At 56.0% G+C, this 25,646-nt stretch overlaps 1 protein-coding gene and 1 pseudogene across 2 annotated transcripts in view; one reads left to right on the top strand and one right to left on the bottom strand.

The window, feature by feature from the left end:
• Ccdc88c (coiled-coil domain containing 88C) overlaps positions 1 to 25,646 on the top strand; it is a 114,054-nt gene that overhangs the window by 11,130 nt on the left and 77,278 nt on the right.
• LOC107149882 lies at positions 1,101 to 1,814 on the bottom strand (annotated as a pseudogene). The gene has a single exon (XR_001504495.2). The product of XR_001504495.2 is annotated as a 60S ribosomal protein L10a-like (transcript).

The following is a 25,646-nucleotide window of genomic DNA, read 5'->3' as shown; positions in this document are numbered from 1 at the left end:
CTGTGTGTTCAGAGTGGACAGTGTTCTGCTGTGTATCTTTTCTTTCCGATTTATGGCAAAATAAAGTTCAGTTCTCATGGTGGAAGTTGCACGTCCTCTTTATGAATAGCTTAGAAAATAAGTAGCCAGAAATCCAAACCACCCCCGAGCCCACCCCTGTTCCTGGGAGACAATCACTGTGACCGGTTTTTAGTGCTTCCTCTCAGTTCTCGAGTGAATGGTTTTTGTTTTATGTCATTGTGGCCCTGCCATATATACAATTGCATATCCTGCCATTCCCCTGTCCCCCTGACCTGGCTGACTGTGCAGGGGAATACCACAGACACTTCCCAGAGGACCGCTTAGCCTCCCCAGTGGAAGGTGGAATGCCTGGGATGGGTGGGGTGGGGGAGAGGTTGCCCCAGTGGGTAGGACTCACCTTTGGGAGCTTTTTGGCAGGCACATTCTGCCACCTGCCCTGGGTCTTGTCCTGCAGGAGACTGTTCTACTCCCTGCTCTTACTTCCTTTTCTGCAGCCCAGTAGAGGAGGGGCCATTGGAAAGATTGGGTCTCTCCTGAAGAACATGGGCTTCTTTTGCAAGAAAGCTGAACTTGACCTCTGACAGCCTGCTGAAACAAAGGGCTCTTGCCGTTCTTCTGGGGTGTAGGGCAGTGTGGCTGGGACCCTGAGGACCACCAATAAGCCCAGTCTCACTCCTCCTCCTGACCTGCTGCCCTGGGCTCTGCTGGGGTCAGAGCTCTGGAATTTGCATTTTTGAATGCTCCCTAGCTGCTAGACAGGACAGCTGCTCAGTGGGCTAGAGCGGTGGTTCCAGCTAGCCGGGGGCCTTGTTAGAAGTGCAGGTCTTTAGGCCTCACACCTGCCGTGGAGGTCAGGAGTCTGTTTTTATCAAGCCCCAGGTGATAAGCACCCCCACACCTGGTCAGAGCATTTCTAATGAGTCTCAGTCACTTCTAGCCCAACCTCCTGTGGCAGAGGGAGCTCAGTTCTCCAGGGGACTCTTCTCCGTCACCTACACATCTCCTGGTTCCTGGATGGGAAGGCCCGGTCCCACCAGCCATCTGAGGAGGGAAGGGAAAGGAAGGGGACCAGAGGGAGCTTTCTTTTTTTTTTTTTTTTAAGGGATGGTAGCACTAGGATTTATTAAGATGTGCCTTAATACAGGCGCTGGGGCTTGCCCATGGTGCTCTTGATGGACAAAGCCCAGACATTCTGCCAATTCTTCTTGAGCAATGACACCAGGAAGTTGACAGCCAGGTGGATGTTGTACACAGGCTCATCATCTGTCATCTTCACATGGCCAACAGCAACAGCCAGACATAGCACCTTCTTCATCTGAAACTTGATTGTGGATTTCACCTCATCAACTTTGGCCACCATGTTTTCATTGTGTGTCAGCAGGGAAGGGAATTTACCAGCCTTATTTAGGCCTGGACCCAGGATTCGTGGAATCTGCTTTATCAAAGACTCTGAGGCCAAAAAGGCATCATACTTCTTGGCCAGCTTCTTGACCAACTTCTTATTCTTGTTGAGCTTCTTCAGTGCCTCCATGTCCATGTGGGGGATATCCACAGCCTTGGCCTCGTCACAGTGCTGCTGGTCCCCCAGGATGCACACAGAGAACTTAGGGCCGGAGTGGACTTAAGCCTGACGGTGCCCGAGAAGCACTGTCCTTCTGGGGATCATAGTTCTTCAAGCTGATCTGCAGCTCCACCATTTCCAGAAACTTGCGATGGTTCCCGTGCAGGACTTCCCGCACCGCCTCGTACAGGGTGTCGCCAGAGACTTTGCTGCTCATGGTTGCTCGCGCCGCAGTAACAGAAAGAGCGAGAGGGAGCTTTCTGAAGCTGGCCAGGCGGGTGTGTGTGTGTGGGGGGAGGTAGCAGCTCCAGGACAAGCATCAGGCAGGACTGGGGATGAGAGTCCTTGAGGGAGGGCAGGCTGGCTGGACATCTGGCTGCCCCGCCCGGCTTGCTCTCTCCATGCTCAGCTGTGCGTTTTCATCTGACCTTTTTCTAAGTTTAGGTTGTTCCCCTCAGAACCTTGAATAATTACCTTAACGTGGCTTCACTTGAGAGCAGAGCCAGTCAGGAACCCACCCCTCGCCCGGTGTCCCCCCACCATGCCCGGTTCTGGGCACCACCCTCTGACTCCTCCTCCTGTCGTTGCGTCCAGTTCACGTGTTATGCTGTTGCTGTCTGTGCCTGTGTTTGCACACGCTTACACGCGCACATGGATCGTGCTTTGCTTTGGGTGATTTTGTTTTCCTGTAGAGCTGGGAGGGAACCCAGGGCCGAATCCAGGGCCACACCCCGAGCCACACTCCAGCCCTGCTTTATGTGACTTTAGACAAACTTCCATAAATGGTAGTGGGCTGCCTTGATGCCCCCCACCAGCCGTGGTTTTGACGTTGGCCGGCCTTCCTTGCCAGTCCAGTCGGTACGCACGGGCGACTGCCACAGATGAGGCTTGTCTTGGGAAATGTGTGCGCTCAGATTGAAGACCTTTGTCAAGAGGAAGAATGGAAGGAAGTGTGCCTTGACATTGTTGGTGGGAACGCTGTGCGGGGAGGGTTTTAGGCGTGTGCTCCCTGGCTGCTGTGAGCCGGGGACTGGCAGGGGGACCTAGTCCAGGAGCCCTGCTGCCGCCCCGGGCAGAACCAGCTTCAGGAATAATGCAGAGTGATGAGTTGGCAGAGGGGAAGTGGCCTTCTCCTCTCTGGTGGCAAAGGTTACTGAGGAGGACCTCGCCTTGATTTTGTGGCTTGTGTCACCGTTCTGAGGAAATTAAAGATGGTGTTTCTGATGGTGTTTCTGATGATACAAATGTTTTCTTACTGAAGCTTAGGACATGTGAAGGAAATTAAATCCGCTCTCTGGCTGAGAGGGTTACCCTGGTTAGCTTTCATCCTCCCGCCTTTTCCTCCTGGGGGGCACGTGTTCCCGAGGGTGGTCTCAGCACTCAGCGTCTCCAGCCCCCTTTTACCTCCCTGCTGTTAAGTGTCCTTCTATAATGTGAATTTCAGTGTCTGCGTGGTATTTTTCATGTGGCTGTTCCATTCTCATCTGTACGAGTTGATTCTGTTTCCGAGTTACAGACAGTGCCACCGCGAACATGGCCGGGCACACCAGGGCACACAGTGTCCCCGCCAGTGCTTTTGTTTCCGGGGTGAACCCCTGGCTGGGAGCTCCCGGGTCAGAGGGCGTGCGGGCTTGCCCCTGCGCCTTTCTGTTTGCCTTTTCTCTTTCTGGGCGGGTTGCCGCTGGCCCCTGCAGGGTTGGGGGGCATTTGTTAAGATGAGTGTTCTCTGTTGTTCTTGTCCTGCCCCAGCCCCAGGACCTGAGGTATTTCTTGATTTGTTTCTTTTGGTTTTGTTTTGTTTTTGTGAATCTGGGGCAGCCTGCACGCTAGGCAAGTGCTCTGCCCTTGAGCTACACCCCAGTTGGATTTTTGCCAACTTGGGTGAACCTCCTTTGAGGGAGGGAGCCCTGGACACTGTTCTGGGATCTCTGTAGCAGGGCTGCTGGAGGGTGGAGACACAGGTGGTCAGGACCTGGCTGTGCTGGGCGGTCCAGCCCCAGGCCTGGGTTCTGTCCCGTGTGGGCAGTGGCCCCTTGTCTGCCCATGGACACAACAGATAGGCTCTTCTGTGGCTTCCGTGTAGTCTGTTTAAAGTTTTTAGAGAGCCATGGGGAAGTGACCTGGGAGGCCAGGTCTGCGGGCCCCATTCCGTCACTGGTGTGTGCAGAGGGATCAAATGCGGGGTGCGGAAGCTCTGCGGGGTGCGACTGGCTGCACCTCCTGGTTCTTTTCTTCCTGTCTCTCCTGGTTCCGAAGGCTGCCCTCCAGGTCTGGGGTGCTCCGTCCTGTGAGGTTGGAGACGGGCCAGGCAAACTGACAGCTGTGACTCGTGTGTGGCATCCCATCTCGGAAAGGGCCAAGGACCCTGGAGAGCTTTCTCTTGAGGGTGATGCTGACCTGCACCTTGAGGGGGCCAGACTGGAGGGGGTGTCCCTTGGAGTGGAGTGGCATCGGAAAGCTTTAGGGATGTGAAGCAGCCTGGAGGTTGGGGGTCTGTGGGGGGCTGGAGGATGAGACCACCAGAGTGCAAGGCGCTGAGTGCCAGCTAGTGCATCTCGACTGCTGGATCCCAGAGTCCTTGAGAATTTTGTTAACTCATTCATTCATTCATTCATTCGGTGCTGGGGGCCGAACCTAGGACCTCTGACATGCTGCCAAGTACTCCCCCATTGAGCTGCACCCCCAGCCCAGAAGAAGTTTTAAAAGGCAATGATGTGGAGAAGGGGCCGGCCTTGGGAGGGCCTGGGGATTTGGGGCCTCATGGGACCTGCGTAGAGGCAGGAGCCGAAGAGACAAGTCCCTTTTCCACCCTTGACAAAAGGTGTCTTCTTCCTGCTCTGCCTTGTCAGACCCTAGTGCTTGGTTTTTTTGGGGGGGGATACTAGGGATGAAACTCAGGGGCACTTTTACCATTGCACTATATCCCAACCTTTTAAAATTAATTAATTCTTTTATTTTATTTTTGAGACAGGGTCTTGCTTAATTGCTGAGGCTGGTCTTGAAGTTGCCATCCTCCTGCCTCAGCCTCCCAAGTCAAGTCACTGGCATGTGCCACAGGCCCGGCATCCTAGCACCTATTTTATGAGCTCAGTGGTCCAGCTGATGGCCAGGGGTGGAGCAAACAGGGGCAAAGGACCCGTGGTGGTTTGCATCATTCCCAGACCTCCTGGGAGGCAGGATTTGTTTCTGCAAGATGTGACACTGCCAGTTGCATCCTTGCCTGCCCTCACTTCTTCCTACCTCCTTAGGAGGAAGCTGCTGGCCCCATTTTACAGCTTAGGAAACAGACTCGCAGTGTAAGATGGCCCAGAAAACTGCACGTCAGCTGGGTCGTTGGCTGCTTGGAGAAACTTTTTTCTACAACGCCAAGTCTCTAGAATGGGTGCAGGGAGATGGTTTACCCTGGGTGGGACCCACTGTCCTGGGAGAGTTGGGGACCCTCACCACAGTGGGGAGGGCTGGATCTTAAGCCAGAAGCCACATGTGTGGGGCTGGGTGTGGGTGGGCCCTCTGCTCAGGTTCCCCCTCTGCTGAAGTTCTCAACAGCCTGTAGCCCCAGAGGAAGGGCCTGGGTTGCTACAGGCACCGCTGAAACCAGCACTTCCGGGGTTGGAGTTGGGAGGAGGGAGCTGCAGCCTCAGCCTTCACCCCCAGCAGCAGGAAGCTGAGAATCAGGGCTAATTGCAGCAGGTGGGGAGGGGTGAAAGGTGGGTCTGATGCAATTAGCAGAGTTGGCACTCTGCCAGAGCCACAGAGGCTTAAAGGCGAGGATCTGGAGAGAGTGTGTGTGAATGTGTGTATGAGGGTGCGGGCATGCCTGTGTGTGCACACGTGCGAGATCAGACATCTGCCTGGCTCCTCTTCTGCCCTGTGAGCTGCCCTTGCCCTCACGGGTGGGAAAGAGCCCTTGGCAAGGGTATCCTGCCTTTTGCTTCCAGGTGTTGGGGTCCAGTGGGCCCCTGTGGCAGCTGCTCACTCCAGGGCTCTGCACAGACCTAGCTCTTGGCCAAGGATGCAGCCTCCAGCGTGGCCCAAAGCCCTGCCTGTCCCCTTACGTTACAGCTCTGGGCTTCTCCCCAGGCTTCTCTGCTTCCTCTGAAGAGCACTTCCTTCCAGAACCGCTTCTGGTACATGTTCTCTCCCCCATGAAGTGCTGGCTTCCCACTGTATGCTCAGGCTTTCTCTGAATTCACAACCGTTCTTGGACCCCATCATGGGAGGTGCCCAGGGGGAGCCCAGAGCCGATGGGGATGTGGAACAGTGGTCACCCCTATCACAGGGCGTGAGGTCTGAGCGTGCACTGCCCGCAGAATTATGGATAAACCCATGAGCGTCTGCCCTCCAAAGCCAAGAGTGGATCGAGCTGCTGATCTGTGGTGCTCCTTGTCCAGCTCACGGTGAGGACGGTGGCCAAGTGTTCAGGGGCGTGAGGGTCAAGACACACTGGGCTGAGTGACGGTTAGAAATAACTTACTCGAGAGTGGATGATGGGGCCCTAAAAACCAGAGGAAGTGGTCAGAAGTGTCAGTTCCTTTTGTGACAAAAAGGAGGGAAATGGGATTTCTCAAGGTTTTTAAAACGAAAAAGAAAGATTCTCTCCTGTGCCTTGAGTCCGGGTGTTCGGTGCCAAGAGCGTCATGTTTGATGTTCTAACTGGCTTGTCGGCGGGCGTCTCGGGAGGACTTGCCCAGGCAAGCTGGGCAGCTCGTGAAGCCGGCTGCGTGGCGTGTGTCCAGGGCTAATAACAGTTTTTGTTATTCAACTGTTCTTTTTGGAAAGGTGGAGATTTTTTTGCCCCTTTGCCATGGCATTCAGGGGTTGGTCCTTCCCAAGATTATTTCAGATTTATTTTTCTAGGAGTGAGGATGGGAAGTTGTCTTAATTCGGTGGGTTTAACCAGGATGTGGAGAGGTTGAGCTGGCCATACCCTGAACCCCAGTCTGAGTTTGTTGGGGAGTCTTGGGGGGCCTAGAGGTTTCAGATAGGTGAAGAGAGAGGCTTCCAGGTGTACACTGCAGAGGGTCTTTTTTGGGGGGGGGGGGACCAGGGATTGAACTCAGGGGCACTCAACCAGTGAGCCACGTCCCTAGCCGTGTTTTGTAGTTAGAGGCAGGGTCTCACTGAGTTGCTTAGCACTTTGCTTTTTGCTAAGGCTGGATTTGAACTCGTGATCCTCCTGCCTTAGGTTCCTGAGCCGCTGGGATTAGAGGTGTGCATGTGGCTGCTGGGGGTCTTTCGGTGTGCCCTTGGGTTTCATTCAGCAGGTTAAGGGGTGAGGCTGGTGGTGTAAGTGTTGGGTGCTTTCTGAAGGCATCTGGGGTGCCTGCAGCTCCTGTGTTCCCTGAGCTGCGTGGCCTAGGCTGCAGGGTGGAGGCAGGTTTGCTTCTCAGGGGAGGGTTAGGGTTAGCCACCACCTGGAGACATGCATGGGCTGGCCCTGTGGGGTGGCCTCTCTGGCTACTGGAAGGACAGGCAGATGAAGTCAGAGGATGAAGGAAGATGGGAGGTGGGCGGGCAGCAGTGAGGGAGAGCTCTGCTGGGCACCACTGTGGGTCATTTCACTCACTCATGCCTTCAGAGACGCGTGTGTCACCGTTGCTGGCAGCGTGACTTAGGTACATCGTTGGCTTCGCCCGTATGTGAGTAATAATTACCTGTGGCTTGTGAGGCTCAAGTGAAGTCACAAGAGTTTCTGGAGGCAGTGAACCACAACAGCCATGACTCATCCTAGGCGACCCAGTCCTGGGCTCTGGTTGGCCTGTACCCTGCAGGTGGAGGACAGGAGGTGGGAGGCAGGAGATGCACATCCCAATAAATAGGCCAGGTGAGAAGAGCCGCTGTAAGCCACACTGTCTGCAGAGACCGAGGTTGAGCCTTGGGTTCCTCTGAGCTCATCCTGGAGTTCATGGCCTTGGCCAGTCCCTTGTCTCAGAGTCCAGCACCCCCAGGGAGGATGCTCAAGGTTAAATAAGGCTGCGTGTCGTAGTGTGCTACAGGGAGCTGCCTGTGAGGCTGCTGTGGTGCCTGCAGCTCTGGCAGGGGGTGGTGATCAGGCGGGCTTCCGATGGCGATGGCGGGTGATCAGAGGGTCCTTCCAGGGATAACGCACTGCACTGGGATTCACTCGGATTAGCCGACTGGGTGCGCATGTGCCGTGTCTTGCCTGCGTGGTCTGCTCTCTTAAGCTTGCTGCGTGCTGAGCAGCTTACACATTTTATCTTGTGGAAGAAAGCGTGCAGTTTTGTCTCCCACCAGCAACAAAACTTCCAAAAAAACAGGCACCGCATCTATTTTTATTTGTGTCTCCCTCCAGTGGCATGGAAACTTGCCTGCCTTCAGTGTGTGTTAAAGGCTTGATAATTAGCAATGTAAGCTGCCGTCCAGTAGAGTAAATAATTCAGAGTTACGTCGCTCCATTCAGGAAACTCGGAGCTGCCGTGGTCTGCGCAGAGATCCTGGCTCTGGGCTGCAGTGACCCTGCACAGGGCCCTGACTGGAATATTGGAAGACGGGCCTGTCTTCTTCACACGGTCCCTGGCCCAGGGTGGATGCAGGCTCTGTAGGGGTGACAAACCAGGCAGAGGTGCAGGGGGGCCCTGGAGCCTTTGAATCCCACCCCTGGGGCCTGCTGCTTTCACACCGACCTGCCGGCTTTTCATGTGCTGTTTGCTTTGTTGATGGGAATGCCATCTGTCAGGTACAGGCAGAGGAGGCTCAGTTCCTGGGGGGAGGGAATTAAATTGATTGTTTTCAACTTTGTCTAGCCAGCTTGGCTCCCCTGAGCTTTCTAAGGTCTAGGCTTAATGACCTTAGAATTAAAAAAAAAAAAAAAAGAGTGCCTCCTTCCCACCTCGTAATAGGACAGGCTCATCTGTTCCTGCAGCTGGTCAGGTGAGTGGGTGCCCTGTGCGTGAGGACCGTGGCCGAGCCATCTTGGGCACTCTGGAGCCATTTGGGTACTTCTGGTGCTCGGTTTTGTTTTTTTCTGGGTGAGAGTCTGTGGCATTCGAGTTTTATAGGTGAGTTTACAGGATTGAATTTTTCTGGTGCAAGTGCCCCACATTGCCGATGTGGTGTCCCAAGCTTGAGATCCCTGAGGGTGGAAGAGAGCTGATGACAGACAGGCCATCCTCACCTTCCCAGGGGGTCACAGGGAAGCCTGAGCCACCTGGATGGCCCCCTGCTTTCTTGTTAAGCCTCCTCTCTTCCTTGGGGAAGTGAAATTCGCCCAGGCCACCTCTACCTCTTCTGCCCTCTGGGCCTGCACCCCAGGGGGCCTCAAGAAGTGCCTTCCCACCCAGGAGGTGGCCAGCACTGGGCCAGCCAGCCCCTGCCTGCACAGCCCTGCAGGCTCCTCATTTCCTCTGCAGCAGCGAGTAGGAATCCCGCAGGACACTGGTGGGCAGGCACCCGCTCCCAGCTGTTGGCTCCTTTGTCCTGCGGGGTAGTAGCTGGACTCAGTTCCCTTGATTTTGACAGATCAGGGAGAGAGGTGCTCAGCAGGACTTGGCCGTGAGTGTGGGTGGAGCTGGGTTTTTGGCTGGACTCTGCCCACGCTCCTGCCTGTGCCGGCCTCCTCCCTGGCCCCTTCCTTGGCCCACTCTGGAGCCCACACAGGCACTCTGCACCCAAGCTGTGGCTTCTGTAATCACCTCTGTCCCTCCTCCCCGCCCACTTGCTTTCTCTGTCCCACAGGCAGGAACTCTGGTGCAAGCTGAAGGACCTCCCCCTCCTTGTTGGCGTTTTAGGGTTCCTGAAAGTGGCCCAGCTGGCCCAGAAGTCCCCAGCCAGGGCCATGTGCAGAGGCTGAGAGGGTGGACTGTCTAGTGGTCCTGCCTTGTACAGGGTCTTTATCAACCCCAAGGCTTGAAAGGGGGGTGATTTCTAAAGGCACAGCCGTGGTGACAGGCCTTTTGATCGGTTTTTTTTTTTTTTTTAAGTTGTTGATGGACCTTTATTATTACTTTCTTGTGTATTTGTATGTGGTGCTGAGGAGGAACCTGGGGCCTCAGACGTGCTATGCTACAACCCAGTCCCCTTTTGATCTTGTCAGAACCCAGACGGCATTCTTGGTCAGAAAGTACCTGGAAATGTGACCAGTGAAGCCCCTCCCCCCTCTCTCTCTGTTCCTTCCCTGCACTACCTGTCCCCAGAGGTGAAAGGTAGGACCTGGGAGCTTCATGCCCACCACCGACCCACGCCTCTGGATTTACAGGGTTGGAATTAGATAGGTACCTGGTAGAAAGGGGTGGTGGGTGCACAGACCTGTCAGTGCCAGGTCTGTTTGAATTCTCCCAGGTGCATCAGGAAGGGCAAGCTCAAGCCCCCAGACATGGCCAGGTGGCCGGAAAAGGGTCAACTTTTGGGAGCAGCTTTCTTGGTGGCCCTGGTAGGTGGCTGCCACCCTGAGGGGTCCCAGAAGGTGAGAAGCAGCCAGAAGTCAGGAGGCCAAGTCACGATTTGGTGTTGAAACCCAAGTATATGTTCAGATTTGGTTGGAAGAGTTTAGAGCATGCAAAGGGCGTCCGGTCTTTAAACCCCAGAGCAGAGCCAAAATTTAAAAATAAGAAAAAAGAATTTAGTATGCTCAGAAAAATTTAACTTTTGTACTTTAGGAAGCTGCCTGATTTTAGAAATCATTTCATTTTAAGAAGCAAGGAATCCAGAGAGTTATTGTTTGAAGGGTGCAGAGTTTCAGTTATATGACACGAAAAGATTTCTGGAGAGAGGGTGGGGATGGCTGCCCCCATTAGTGTGCTGGTGCAGAATGCCACTGCGCTGGCGCTTAGCAGAGGTTCAGGAGGGGAGTTTTGTGTAGTGTCTTGACGACCGTAGGCTTCAGTGGGCTGCTGCTGGAGGTCTTTTTGTACCTTCCTCATTTGATCTCACCTTCAGAAGATGGCGTTTTTTTTCCCCATCTCAAAGCTGAGTGGGAAGCTCAGAGAACTGTGGTCCCCACAACCTGGTCACAAAGCCCAGGATCTAAAACAGTGAGTGGCTGAGCCTGAGGATTGACCTGGCCTGTTCCTTTTGGGGGCCCTGTTCCCTCTCTCTGCTTCTCATTGTGCAAGGGACCAGGCAGAGGAAGTAGGGTGTTTCCCCTGCCTGGTTCTCTGGACTTTGGAAATTGGGCTTTTCCTTTGCAGTGCTGGGGATTGAACCCAGGGGTGCTTTACCCAGCCCCATTTTATTTGTATTTTGAGACAGGGTCTCGATAAGATGCTTAGGGCCTCCCTAAGTTGCTGAGGCTGGCTTTGAAGTGCGATCCCCTTGCCTCAGCCTCCCAAGTTTGTTGGGGTCACAAGAGTGCATCACCATGCTCAGCCAAGACTTGTGACAGAGTGCACAGTACCTGGCATGTGACTTTGGTGCCACCATCAGGAGGATGTGAGCTTCATGTGGGCTTTGCCTTCTGGAGTCCAGCAGCACTGATGTGAAACAGCTGGGTAGGAAGCCCAGGGACCACCCTAGCCTTCTCAGGGTCTTAGTCTGTCCTGTGATGCTACCACGGAGTACCACAGACTGGGTTACTTATTAGCAATAGAAGTGTTTGGCTCATGGCTCTGGAGGCTAGCAAGTCCAAGATCAGGGCACATCTGGTGAGCGCCTTCTTTTGGCATAACCTGGCAGAGGCATCACTGGCGAGGGCAGAGGGGAAGGGGCCTGAATGCCTCCATTTGTCAGGCACCCACCTCCAGATGGTTGGGCCACTCCTGTGATGATGCATTCATCCAGACAGGATGGCGGAGCCCCCGTGGCCTCCTCTGCTCCTGCAGCCCCACCTCTCAACATGGTCACCTCGGCATTGTGCTTCCAGCACGTGAGCTCTGGGGGGCCCGGTCAAGCCTGCACACTCTGCGTTCCAGGTTCCAGCCGGAGGCGTCTGCAGGGAGGCTCTAATGAGTGCGGAGGCCCGAGCGGGAGCTTATGTTTTCTCCATTTATCAGGGAGCATGTGGCACGCTGTAGGTGTCACACCAAGGGAGACGGTCCCGCCCTCTCAGGCTGATAACGAGATGGAGATGCCAGAAGCATACATTAACAGGATACAAGGTTTTTGTGGAGCATTTGGCTGTATGCCAGAGGCTGTGTTCAAATATTTTTTGAAGTGAAACGGGCCTCTAATAGGAACGTCTATGGTGCTGCCCACGCAGGACGGGAAGTCCTGCCCAGCCTGGCCCCGCTTAGGGGGCTGGGTACTCGTGCTGGTGGAGCAGAGTCAGCCAGCATTTCTTTCCTTTTCCTTTTTTATTTTTTAAAAGAAAAGCCTTTTCATGTGGAGGCGGCATGGGGATTTTTCCACATCGTAAGCCCCAGAAGCCAGCGTGTTCCTGTTGATGACGGATGGGCCTGGGATGCAGGGGCTTTTATAGAAGTTCATGTTTAAATCAAACCAGGATTAACCTGTCGGAAGCAGAAGCTTCCCTTTCTGCTTGAAGCCTCTTGGGTCTGGGTCAATGACCTCTGCCTTGAACTTGGAATCATGTCCAGAGGAGTCCTTGGTGACTTCCCCTGGGGAGCCCTTGCGGGCTAGGAGGAGAGCAGAGGTGGTGACCCTTCGTTTCCCTTTTAGAGACTGGACTGGGTGAGAAGACGGAGGGGCCAGGCTTTCCTTCTCACCTCCCCTTCCTGGCTTGTAGAGGCCTCAGTTCACATGGCTGTGAGCTGCTGCGGCCCTAGGGACCCCGTCAGGGGTGGAGGTGGAGGACAGGCGTGCACCCTGTGCACCTCGGCTATGCTTGGGCTGAGTGTTGGTCTGACAGCCAGACCGTGTGTCCTGTCTTGCTTGGGCTGAGCAGAGCCAGGAACCTGCTTGATTTTTCTGCCTTCTGTGTTTATCACCTCAGAGTTCAGCGTGTGACTAAACCGTGCATGAAAAGAGAGGACAGATGTCCACTGACCGTCCTGCCACTTCAGCACATTCAAGTGTTTCATAGTTCACTGTCCTTCTGAGCCAGTGGCCCTTGCCTGGGAAGGGAATCTGTGGCTTTCGTGGGACAGCTGAGGGCTATTAATACCCAGGGAAGTCCTTTTGCCTGGTCCCACGGGGAGGAGGAGGAGCCGACAGCCGTCTCCCGGGTGTGCTTCTGAGTCACGGCCTGCTTTAGAACAGATCGCCGTACATTGCGTGTTCAGGCACTGAGGCCCTTTTTAAGTCATTTTCTGTATTCCACATGGGACTCTCTGCTTGCCATGTGCATTTCTTGTTTACACATTAGTTTGGGGGTTTGCTGGCTGCAGCCAAGTTAAGCCCTGAGCAGCAGAAATGGTCATCCCTGATCTTCCAGTTGCTGAAGCTCATGTTGCCTAGGATCAGTGGGGTGCCAGCCGGGATCAAGAGCCTCTGTGGCAGACACCTTAGCCTGGTACCTGGCTGGCCTCAGGGTGCTTGAGGCCCAGAGGTCAGGGTCAGCTGTAAGTGCTTTGGAGAGCTGGGCTAGCGCAGCCCAGAACTTCAAGGCCTGTCCCCTCACTTTACACAGGTGGTGGTGGGGTCGGCTGCAGCCACCCAGTAGTTAATGGCAGTGCTGTGGTTGGGGTGCAGCCCAGTGGGACAGTGCCTGCGTGGCATCGATGCCCAGCACCATGGAGCAAATAAGACAAAACGAAAAATGTGCATCGCGGAGCTGGACCCAGCTCCCATATGGCAGAGATGGCGGAAGTCTGGTCCTGTGTTGGTTAGGGATCGCTTGACACCTGATTCTCTTCCTCTCGCGACACCCCTGGGGTTGGTGAATGTCCCAGTGTGTTTTCAAGACTCCAGTGTTAGTCCTGGGGCACTTAGGAGGTGAGTCCTGATGGTATGTGGCTCTGCTGTTTTGATGGCTCAAGTGTTAAAAGCTCCAAGGACTCGAGTTGCCCAGCGACCCCCAAAGCGAGGACTGCTCGGCTGGTCGTGGCGGTGCAGGGCGTCAGTGTTGTTCCCGAGCTTCTCTGTAAGTGACCGTGAGTGCAGCCAGGGCTGAGAACCCTGGTCCTGTCCAGCCTACCCCTCACACAGCACCCGGAGAGCAGAACCAGGGGCCCGAGTGGCCTTCCTCTACCCATCATTGCTTCCAAGGCAGCTGGTGACAGTGTCAGACCTGAGGTCACGACTCCTGTCCCTCAGGTGGCTTCCTTCCCTGCTTGCCTCATCTTCTGAGGCCACGGAGCCCTACGGACAGACACTGGGGTGGCCACTGCATGCTACCTGCCAGGTCCTATGCCAGCGGGCAGGGAGTTCAGGCTTTTCAGTTTGCACCAGGCCGGAGATTGGGGGAGATGGAGCACGCAGGGGCTGCAGCTGTCAGCATCTTCCTGGGCGCAGCTTTGAGGGCACAGGGTTCCTAGCGGAGGCTGCGTGGCCCAGGCTGGTCTTCGGAAGAAGACGCTGTGGGTGTGGTCATCGCCTGAGCAGTTGGCCAGACTTGTGAGGCCTGGGCCCCTGCTTCCTCTGCCTGCTCATCCGGCACTGCATCCAGGGGAGTGTGGAGGTCTGGGAGCTGGGGTGCGCAGGCCTGGCCTTGGTCACCTTGGCAACCAGCTCCTGGCTTGTACAGGGCCCCGTGTGATGTGGTCCTTGAGCTTCTCTCAGGTGAGTTCTCCTCTGAGGTTGATCGCCATGTGGCATAAACACCTTCTGTTTAAAGCTTCAAGCACCCAGACAAAGGGTGGGTGCCGGGCTCTGTGATGAGGCCTCTGCAGAGCCCCATGTGCCGCCCGTCACTCCTCTCCTCCGGCTCCTCAGAAGGTCCTCCCTGCCTCAAGCACTGCCCCGTGCCTGGCCACCCTGCAGCAGCTCTGAGAGGTCCTGGGCGTGGGAACTGGGCCGAGGGGTCCAGAAACAACTTGCCCAAGGGAGCTCCGCCTCCAGCTCCAGAGCCGCAGCAGTCCCACCGCACCGTCCTCGAGGAGAGCCATGGCGTGGCCGGCTTTGTGTGAACGCGGTTCAGACCCGTGACTCATCTTTCTCCAGCTGTGGTCCTTGCATTAGAGGCTTTGCCTTGCATGTGTCCTGTGGGCTGGTTACTCCACATCTTTGGGTCACAGTCCCCATTTTTAAAATGGTAATCACAACAAACTGGGCTCAGGATAAATAAGTGGTGTATTTAAGATTCTTACCAGGTGCCCGGCCCTCGGGGGGTGCCGGCAGTCTCCCGGGCAGCAGTGGATCCAGAGGGTGGCCAGCCTGGCCTGTTATCATGGCCTCTGGCCTCCGCCTCCGACAGAGCTGCTGTAGTTGGCTCCAGGCCCCTGAGATGGGTCCAGACTGGCTCACACCCGTGACAGCAGAGTCCTGGGGTTGTCCGGGACTGGGCGAGTCCCCCTCCCATTTGACCAGTCACCTCCCGATCTTGTGGGCCTCATGGAGGACCTGCCATGGCGGCTGCAGAGCTGGAGCACATACGGATGGAGCCCTAGGTGACAGTGTCAGTCAGCCACCAGAGCAGGGTCACAAATCAAGGCGCCGGAGCAGCCGTGAGCCCCTGAGGGTGCATGCCATGAGTGCCTGCTGCGTGCATGCAGGTTGGCAGCCCCCTTCAGCCTCTGGGTTCTGCGGGGGCCTGCTGCCTCTTTTTTTTGTTTTTTTTTGGCAATGAGTACTGGGGATGGACCGGGGCCTCTCACGTGCTAGGCGAGTGCTCTACCACGGAGCTGCACCCCCCGCACTTTTTGAGACAGGGACTTGCTAAGTTGCCCAGACTGGCCTCAGACTTGTGATCCTCCTACCTCAGCCTCCTGCGTAGCTCTGCATTTGCTTATTTTCTTCTCTCTCTCTCTCTCAGAGCATTTTAGTTAAACATAGTTGCTGGGTTCATTTTGACGAAGTCATGCACATGTGGAATTTGATTTCGACCCTGGCTCCCTGCCCCCCTTTCCTCCTCTTTCCTTTTCTTGACAGATCTTCTTGCTTATTTATTTATTTATTTATTTATTTTTGATTGATACTTTTTACATATACATAAAAATGTCATTCTCTGTGCAGTATTTATATATGCATGTCATGTGATTTTGTTAAATTCATTTTATATTTCCTCCCCCTTCTCCCTCTTGAGCATTTACTTTTTTAATTGTAGGCTCATCATAGGGGAGAGAGGGTGTGCACAGTCATCAGACCGTCTATAAAAAGTATGAGGCAGATGGCTCATGAATTAGTATCCCCATTTTATAGACGAGCAGGTGAGGCCCTGGGATATTCATTGCTTCTGGCTACACGCTAATGGGTGTCAGACTTGAAATCAAGCTCAGGCCTTTGTGGTCCCTGTCCAGTGTTTCCTCTGCACTGTGTGGCCTCTAAATCAAAAACTGCACATGGACACTTCTAGAATGTGAAGATGTGCCCCACTCAGAGCAAACAGAGCCCTCTTTGGACTACTCAGGAGGGGCCCCAGCTTCTGGCTTCACAGCTTGGTCCTGCCATGTCCACCTATGACCTCATCTCTAGGCCAGGTCTTGGAGACCTGGGGGCTGGCAAGTCCCACACACTGGCACTGTGCTAGTTCCTGCCCGTTGGCTCCCCTTTCTATCTGAGGCTGCTGGAGGTTCCCACCTTTGTGAAGCTCTGAAGGTGGCATAGACCATGGGCCGACACTGTGGGGTGGGGTGGAGCACAGCCGCAGGGCGTACTGTGGGACAGGAGGACTGCGGACGTGGGATCCGGAAAGGCATGGGGGGTGCCTCTGGGTGGATTACTTTTTCCACCTGGGCTTTTGATGCTCTGGGGCCCTGCAGGCCTGCGACTCTGAACCTCACATCAAAACTAGCCCAGGGAGCCGGGCTCCTGGGAGACCTCCCCGGCCTTGGGAGGGGAGGGCTGGTGGTCTGAGGGCTCACGCTGCCTCTGTGGGGAGCAGCTGCCGTGAAAGAAAGCAAGAAAGGGAGGAGCTTGTCCTCTGGAGCGGATGGGAATTGTGCTCTGATGCTGGGTGACTGGAGACTTGAGAGCCACCCCGGCCTGTGCTGGGATTTGAGGAGCAGGGCTTAGGACACCATAAGATGCAGCTGCATGTCTGTCCCTGGGCTTCTTGGGTGACCAGGGGTGCGCCAGGGCTTCTGGGCCCGCCCTGCGGCCTGGGTGTGACCAGACAGGGAAGTGAGACTCCAGACCCAGAGTCTAGCATGTGGCTTGTTAGCACCACCCTGCCCAGTGCAGTTCCCCAGGGAGTAGGTGCCAGGGCAGGAGGCCTTGGCGGGGGTAGGCGGGCCACCCTTTACTCCCTGTGCCCGTGCAAAGCCACAGCACCGTCGTGTCTCAGTCTCAGCTCTTGGGGTATCTGGTTGGCCCTTGAGCCTTGGGTTTTGGTAGATGGCTCTCCCACTTCAGTCTTGCTGGATGCACTAGTCCTCTTGGAACCCAGGTGTGGTGCCCTCAGTGCCTTCCCAGGATGCACCTCTGTGCCGTTGTGCCCAGGTGGTGCGCTCACACTGTCTGCGGGGTGTGGTGTGCCTTCATGCCCAGGCGTGGTGCTCCGCAGGCTCTCCCCTCCCGCGGCTGCAGGTCTGGACCCCGCATCAACCGTTCCTAGAGAAGTTTGCACATAGATAAACTCGTTTCTGTCTCACTGTGGGAAAAACGGCCCTCATGTCTTTCAGCTGTTGCAATGTCCTCTCCATGGGAGGGCCGGCTCTAGGTCCCCATCTCTGTCCCCAGCAGAGCTGACAATAAAATGGTTTATAATCTGCAGGAGCACTGCGTCTTTTCCCAGCTTCATTTCCCCAAGAACAGAGCCGTTCCCAGGGGTGTCTGATTTCCCGCTGGCCATTCAGCAAGCCCCACGCCATTCTTAAGAGGGGAGGAACTGGTTCTGCAAGGTAAACCGATAGCTGATAGCTGATAGCTGCGTGGAGTCCTCAGTCAGTACAGAACGGGCAGCTTAATAAGTTACCTTCCAGGAGGCAGGATGCCTGGTGCCCCCGCCCACCCCCAGCGCCCAAGCAGAGTGAGGGAGGAGCCTCCCCTCCCCTGGCCTTGCTGCGGAGGCTTGATCAAAGTGGGGCAGTTGGGCAGGAACAAAGCCAGCCTGCCTGGCAGTTTTCAGCCCCCTGAATTCTGGCAGGACCCCCTCCCGCTCCTGGAGTGGGGCCAGCCTTGGAGACAGCTGCGCCCTGTGCTCGGGCTGGGCAGAGCCACAGGGGAGCAGCTTCACCCACGAGGGGCAGCTTCCCTGGCTCCATCTGCAGATGGGGAGGTGGCCCTGGGCTGGAAGGTGCTGAGAAGTGGGTGCTGGACCCCAGGCCTTGGAGCCCGGAGTCCTTCAGGAGGAATCTTATCTGGCTCCCAGAGGAGGCTACCAGACAGGGCAGAGCAGCTCTGGCCTTGAGGGCAGCTGCTGGAGGGCAGAGTCCTGATTTCAGGGCTGAGGTCCTGAAAGGGAAGGATAGTGACCGACAAGCTCCAGGGCTGTGGTGGCCTTGGTGACTGGGACGGAGGTTGCAGCCCAGGGCTTGACAGGTGTCTGGGGCCTTGCTGCTGGTAGTTAGAGAGGCACTCTGAGATCATGCTGTGTGCCTGAGAGGAGGTAATGAACGGGGTTTAAAACTGGCACATAAGGGCTGGGGCGTGGCTCGGTGGCAGAGCACTTGCCTGGCACTCGCAAGGCCTGTGGTCCCATTCCCAGCACTATGTAGAACACATACCGCTTGACCTGGCCCCACATGCCTGCCATCTCAGTGGCTCAGGAGGCTGAGGCAGGAGGATCACAATTTCAAAGCCAGCCTCAGCAACTTAGTGAGGTCCTAAGCAACTTAGCAAGACCCTGTCTCAAAATAAAAAGGGCTGGGGATGTGGCTCAGTGGTTAAGTGTTCCTGGGTTCAATAGCTGGTACTAAAAGTAAATAAATAAGGCAATAAATCAACTTAAGAGAAAACATACTAAACACACAAAAAACTGATGCGTGGACTATGTATGGAGAGTGTGATTCCTGCCCCCGCCCCCAAATACTGGGGATTGAACCATCAAGCTATACCCCAGCCCTAGCCCTTTTTATTTTTTTATTTTGAGATGGGGGAGTCTCACAGGCCCTGCCAGGTCTTGAATTTGCCCTCCTCCTGCTTCAGCCTCCCGAGTGGCTGGGATTTCAGGTGTGCACCACCACACCTGGCCTGGGGGCCGTGATGGAGTTTGTGCCTACTGTCTAGGAAGGCTGTGATCTCCTTGAGCTTGCTAAAGGAGGCCAGATGGTTTCGGGGTCACGAGCAGCTCTCCACGCGTCAGGTGTGAGTTTACCCCGACCCTGAGGGCCATGCTTTCCCTCTCACTGGGTGCTCTGTCCTTGCCCACCATGGACCTGGCCCGGCCCTGGCCCCAAGGAGGGACTCAGAGGCACACCAACATCCTCCTCACTCTTGAGGCGCCTGGAACACAGAGAAACAGGCTGGGCTGGAGCGGGGACAGCCCTGGGGGGCCTTCATTTGAAGAACCCAGCAGAGTCTGCTGCTCCCTGACAAAGGTGGCCAGCTAGAGCCCCGGTCATCTGGGCAGGCTCTTGGGTCGTTCCCACCTTTTTTTTGTCGTCGTCATTCTGGGGATTGAACTCGGGGGTGCTTAACCACTGAGCCACATCCCCAGTCCCTTTTTTTAAAAAAAAAAATCTTTATTTAATTTATTTATTTTTGTATGTGGTGCTGAGGAATGAACCCAGTGCCTCATGCATACCAGGCAAGTGCTCAACCACTGAGCTATAGCCCCAGCCCCCCAGTCCCTTTTTTATGTATTATTTTGAGACAGGGTCTCACTAAGTCCTTAGGGCCTCCCTGAGTTGCTGAGTTTGGTCTCATACTTGCAGTCCTCCTGCCTCAGCCTCCCGGGTTGCTGGGGTTACAGGCGTGTGCCCTCGTGCCCAGCTGTGCTCCTACTTTCTGCATGCTCTTCTGCTGCATGCTGTGCTGTGGGGTGCACCATATTTACAGGGTCCTTAGAGCCCACTATCCAGGGAGTGGCAGGTAGGTTTAATCCTGGGTGTGACTGGGTTCTGAGGCTTTGAGCTTGTTCCGTGGGGAAGAGGGCTCGATCCCTTAGTGAGGGATCAAGGAGGCGGGATGCCCTGGTGCCCCCGCCCACCCCCAGTGCCCAAGCAGAGTGAGGGAGGAGACAGGGGAAGGGGCATTAGAGTTCCGTGCACAGCATGTTACCTCCCGTTTTACAGATGAAAAACTGAGGTCTGGAGAAATCGCGCCTCATCTCTGTTTAATGGTGGGTCTGGAACTAGAACCTGAGGCTGCTGAATCTCAACCCAGTGCTCTTTCTGCTGCCCTGGCATTGAGAAACCCATTCTAGCAAGAAAGCAGACCAAGTGCCCAACAGTTAGGGCAAAATTTCAGACTGACCCTGGAGAAACAGGCTGCTGAGAAACTGCACCACAGGGGGAGTGAGGGAGGAGGCCAGAGGGGCTCAGACTGCAGAGAGCAGGTCTTGCAGGAGAGTCCTGTTTAGGTAGAGGACAGCTCTGACGTCCTCTCCAGGTATTCCTGCAGCCAGTCTGGCCACCTGGGGAGAAGGTGTAAAAAGCCACAGGCTCACCTCCCTGAGGTGCAAGGCTTTGAAGCATTTTCCTTCACTAGTGCAAGAATGTCCAACCTCGTGGGCCCTGTCCACTCCTCCCACTTCTGGGCTGGCCTCCAGACACACGCAGAGACCTTCATTTTATGAAGCATGTAATTTCGGTCACATAAGAAAATGCCAATGTTCTCGGGAGATTGATTCTGGTGGAGGAGTGCATGGCACCGTGTTCCAGTTTGCTTTGAAATTCTTTATTTTACAGCAAAGGGAAAAATCCTGAACTCAAAAGATCCTTCCAGTTTGCTGGCTGCTTGGTCAGACCTGCTGTGGCTCTGCTCTGGTTGTTGGTGACATGGAGTTTGTGCCCCTCAGTTTTTTTGTTGTTGTTGTTTTGTTTTGTTTTTGTACCAGAGATTGAACCTCAGGGTGCTCAACTACTGAGCCACGTTCCCAGCCCTTTGTATTTTTTATTTTGAGATGGGGTCTCTCTAGGTTACTTAGGACCTCACTAAGTTGCTGAAGCTGGCCTCAAAGTTACGATCTTCCTACTTCAGCCTCCTGAGTTGCTGGGATTAGGGGCGTGCACCACTGCACCTGACTTTGTGCCTGCCTTTGGAACATGTGAGATGGGTCTGGTGGGCCATAGTCCCCCTTCACATCAGGCCAGGGGTCAAGGGGCTGTACCTTTAACTCTGCCCACTCAGGTGCTTCTTTGGAGCTACAGGGCGGGTGCAGGTGGGACTTGGCCCAGGCCTGAGAGGCAGCTCTCCAGGTTGAGCTGAGAGTGTGGATCCCAGGACTCACTGCTTCCCACCCCGGCTCATAGTTCTGCTCTCGGGCAAGGGAGTCCGTTTGGTGCTTGCACAAGTTGCTTAACTTTTTCCACTAGCAATATTCCTGCACCCTCCCGTGGGATTGGTGGCCACATGGTCAGCTCTCCAGCCTCAGTCCTCCTGGCTTGGTGGTTGGTGGGTGTGATCACAGAAGGGAGAAGACAGATCTGTGTCTGGAGACCCTGGAGCAGGCACATCACAGCCTTCAGGAGACACACTTTCACCTCCGGAATTCTGTGGAGCCCTCCTGGGCTCCGAGGCTGGCCTCCACACCCACAGGCCTTCATTCTAGGAAGCACACAGGGCAGACAGCTCTGAAGCTCGTAATTGGAGTTGTCAAAGAAAACTCCAGTGTTCTTTGGAGGTGGAAGGACACAGCACTATAACGTGCTTTAATATTGTTATAGCCCAGGGGCAGCTCTTGCTCATTGCTGAATTGGAGAGGTGGACACTGGGGCTAATCGTGTGGTTTTCTCTCCCTGGATTTGCATTGGCTGTTTTTCACAGGGAGAGTGTGAAGCGTGTGGAGTTCGCTGAAACCTCTTGGGCACGCGTGTAAATTTTCCAGCCACTTCCCCCCGGGGCGAGCGCCACGGCTGGGTCTGCCGTCCTGGGTCTTGCCCGCCTCCCTTGGGCAAAGACTGCGGGGCTCTAGGTAACTGGAGTTTCCTGAAAAGTCGCTGCCCATCTCGCCACCCGAGATTAAAAGAGGTTATTTTTACCCTTGTGGAAATAGTAATGTGTTTTGTTTTTATTGGATAAACATTTACTGAGCATCTCTGTATGAAGACCAAACAAACAGGAGAAAAGGAGTGCAGTGAGTGTGGCCCTGACTGTCCCAGCATCCCTCACTGGGGGCTGGGTGCCAGGACCCCAGGGAAGGGTCCCCGTAGGCTCCCCTGATACAGCATAGGGATGCTTCCTCACAGGGAAGTCCCACCAGCAGTCACACGTCCTGTGGGTGAAGCTTCCCCAGCCCTCAGCCACAGCTGAAGCATTCTAATCCTGTTCTCAAGGGAGACCCCTCTCCCAGTGACTAGGCTTTGGAGGGCTGGAAGGCCAGGTTTTCCACTTGGCCTCCGCAGATCCACTGGGTGGGGACTGAGTGGGGTGCTCTGTGGGAGGCCCACTGGTGAGGCTGGCAAAGGCCTGCTTCAGGAGGCCGTGCTGTCAGCTGCTGGGGAGCTGCTGGGGCCATCAGAACAGGTGCTCCTCTGGAGTCTGATCCCCGGGAGCCTCTTTTCTGTGTGCTTGGGCAGCCTCCTACCCGTGAGGCTTGCTTTGAGGCACCAGCGGTGGGGTGGGAAACACTGGCCATGTGAGACTGGTCTGGTCTCGCTCACCCGGGCCCAATCCCCAGCTGCCCTGGGGTCACTGCTGGTCCTACGGGCTGGTCTGTGGGCACTTGCTTTCCGCCCCTTGACCCTGAACTCAACCCATGGAGGTGTCCACCTTGACGTAACCCTCTGACTGGTTGTGACCTCCTCCGGGCAGAGTTGCTGCCTCTGGCAAGAGCTGCTGGGACTCTGGGAGGCGTGGTTGGCAGGAGCGCTGGGTCGTGACGGGCTCCTGCACACACGGTGAGGCGGTCATGGTGGGCCTGTTTGCCACCTCAGAAGGGGACATTAACACGGGGGTGGGAAGGACCAAATCCCTGGGGTCTCCAGTGTGTGCAGGTGATCCCAGCTGTTTCTGGTGGGAGTGCCAGTCGGTGTGGTCACTGTGGAAAAGTAGTTCAAGACCTGAAGTTCAGCCTCCCCTACCCTGCACCCGGCATGGTGCACTCCTGGTGTGTGCCCAAGAGAGACTTGCTGGGCGTTGGGAGACACGCACAAGTTGTCCACTGTCCTCCTGTGCACAATAACAAAAGCCTGGACAGGGCCCGATGCCCGTCGGCGGGGGACAGATGAACACGCTGAGACGTGATCGCACAATGGGACATTATCCAGCTGTCCAAACAGATTAACTGCAGCCGCACGCAGTGCAAGCCAGGGTGGGCTCGAGGTGGAGCAGGGGGCCGGACGGTACGGGCAGCCCCAGGTGGACAGCGGCTGAGTGAGGGCGCACGCCGCACGGGAGTAGGGACTGCACCCTTGCAGTTGGGGTCAGCATGTCTTGGGTGGGAGGAGGCGTGGGGTGGTTTTACATTCCAAAAAGTGGCTGAAAGAAGGTGGGCCCTGTGTGCACCAGACGAGTGTCACGAGCCCAGTACCGTTGTGCCCAGTAGTTACCCGTTCTGTACGAGTCAAGCCCAGCAGGCCAGTGCCCACGTTAGTCTGGCTGCTGGGGTGGGGCGGGGTCTGTTTCCACAGCTGCTCTCCCCTGCTCTGCACCGTCACCGCCTGTGCCCCTGCCCCAGTCTCCCTGCTCCACCTGCCTGCTAGTGTTGTGACCTGTGGCCATGCGAGGTCTAAGTGTGGTGTGCTTCACCTGGGAAGCCTCCCTAGAGGAGGTGGCACCTCCCTCTCCCCCTCCTCCTCACAGTGCTGTGCAGGGATCAAGGCTCCAGCCTCCACAGAAGGCCACCCAGTACCCGGGTCTGGGGGAGTCTCTCAGCAGCTTTGGTTTGACTTCTCATAAACTCAGATCTGGTGGAAGTTGCTGGTGTTCAGCTCTTTGTTGCTCACAGCTGGACACGATGCTCGGTGGAGGTGCTTGAAGACCCCCGCAGTGGTTCTTAGTGCTGCTGGGTCTGTGAGGACCTTACCGAGAACCCTGGGGACTTCAAAAAGTCAACAGAGGCCAGGCCTGTTGGTGCACACCTGTAACCCCAGGGACTTGGAAGGCTGAGGCAAGAGAATTGCAAGTTCCAGGCCAGGCTCAGCGATTTAGGAAGACACAATCTCAAAATAAAAAAGGGCAGGGATGTGGCTCAGTGGCCAAGTGCCCCAGGGTTCAGTCCTCAGAACCCAAAAACAAAGTCATCAACTCCGAGTTGTGGTTTCCAGACTCTTTGGGACCTTCTGTGTTTAGCAGGAGACCTGGACTCCCAGGTTGTTCCACTCACCCTTGGTGACCCCGCATGTCACTCACCCTCTGACTCCATTTGCCCCCCTGTTCAGTCACTCAGCAGCTGTGCCTGCTGCCTCTAGAGTTGGGCAGCCTGTGTTGTCACCATTTGTGTGCCCTGGCACTCGATCATATGGACTGTCACCTTCAGAGCTGTCTGCAGAGGGGTACCCATGTCCTGGGGCCACCCCGGGTCTGGCATTGCTGCCCAGGAGTGGCCTGCAGGCTCCCGCTCTCCCCACCCTGTTAACCTGCCTGTGCCAGCCCACTGGCCATTGTCTCCTCCCCAGAGAAGGCCACAGTTAGAGGCGGGTGAGCTGTGGCTCGGGCAGCCCCTTCCTCGTGGCCTTCAGTCCCTCTTCATTCTCCCTCCTCTCAGAGACCAGTGCACGCCAGGTGAGGGGTGGCCCTGGCCGGGTGGGTGTGGAGCTGATGCCCAGGGCAGTCCTGTACGAGGCCTGGGGTCCGGCCTCGCCTCTGGGGCCTGGGTGACTGGGCAGCTGTGGTCACTTTGGAATGCTAACCCCAGGGGATTGGCAGCAGGCGCCTCTGCAGTGTGGCTGTTGGACAGAAAGTCCTTTCCCACCTTGGCAGGCCTTGGGGCGTCTGGGTGGCCAGCTGGGGACCGAGCCAGCGCTGCGGCTCACCCTGCTGTGGCCAGCTGTGACTCCCCCTCTGCCTCTCGAGCCGAGGTGGGTTCGGAAAGACAGCTGTGGCCTCCGCACTCCATCTCTGTAGTGCAGAGCGGCTCCCCAAAGCCCCCCAGGGCTGCCTTCCTGGCTCTGCGCTGCTGGTGAGGTTGGTGACTCCATCGGAGTCCCGGGAAGTGGGGTCCCGTCTGCCCCCTTCACCATCAGTCACATCCCGGCCCCTGCCCCCACCCCGAGCACGGGGCGAGTAGACCAGGGCTCCGTGAGCGTCATGGAGTGAGTGCAGATGCCGTGGCTGGGAGAGTGAGGCGGTGCCCAGAGGACAGGGACTGAGGTCGGATGCCAGCCAGGAGCCCACCCCACGCCCGAGTGCACCTGCCCTGGGAGAAGAACTTGGGCTCTGGGAGCTGGGACACGGTCTCTGCGGGAGAGAAGCCTGGCGCGTTCCTCCTCCACACCAACCCCGGGACTTGTGGCCCCTCGTTAGCTCATTTCACAAATGGTGATTGACCCCCCTACGTGCCTGGCTCTGGGAAACTGCGGGGCGCAAACGGTTGGAATTGCTGCTCCCGGGCTGGCAGGGAGACTGGAGGGTGAGGCTTTTTTTGGAAGCTCAGTCCACAGCCCTGCACCAGTGGAGAGACTTACCGGTCCCTTGCCCATGGACCCTGCGTGTCTGATAGCACACATAGGTTATGACGCCTGTCACGTTTGATTACGTGTGAGTACCACCGCACCTTAATTCCTGGCGTGATGGACATCCCTGATCAGCCTTGGCACTTGCTGCCTCTGCGCTCAGATCAGGCCTCTGAGTCCTTCTCAGCCCAGCACACCAGGGAGCCACGACTGACCTCCTTTGCCTGGAACCAGAATTAACCCCACTTTGTGACCCCTGCTCGTGTGCGAGCTCCCTGTGCCTCCCAAGGCTTCGGAAAGGCACGTCTGACCTTCGGCAGGCACTTTTGGACTTCTGGAAAGAGCCTCAGAGGTGGCCTGGGCCACCACCAGCATGGTGCTCACAGGTCACTGCATGCTCTGGCCACTGGCCCTTCTGCCGGCTCTTCCTCTGCCCGTAACCCTCCGATTCCATATCC

The sequence above is a fragment of the Marmota marmota genome, unplaced genomic scaffold, assembly GCF_001458135.2.
Source record: "Marmota marmota marmota unplaced genomic scaffold, marMar, whole genome shotgun sequence".
Lineage (NCBI taxonomy): Eukaryota > Metazoa > Chordata > Mammalia > Rodentia > Sciuridae > Marmota > Marmota marmota.
This window is presented reverse-complemented; position numbering and strand designations above follow the sequence as displayed.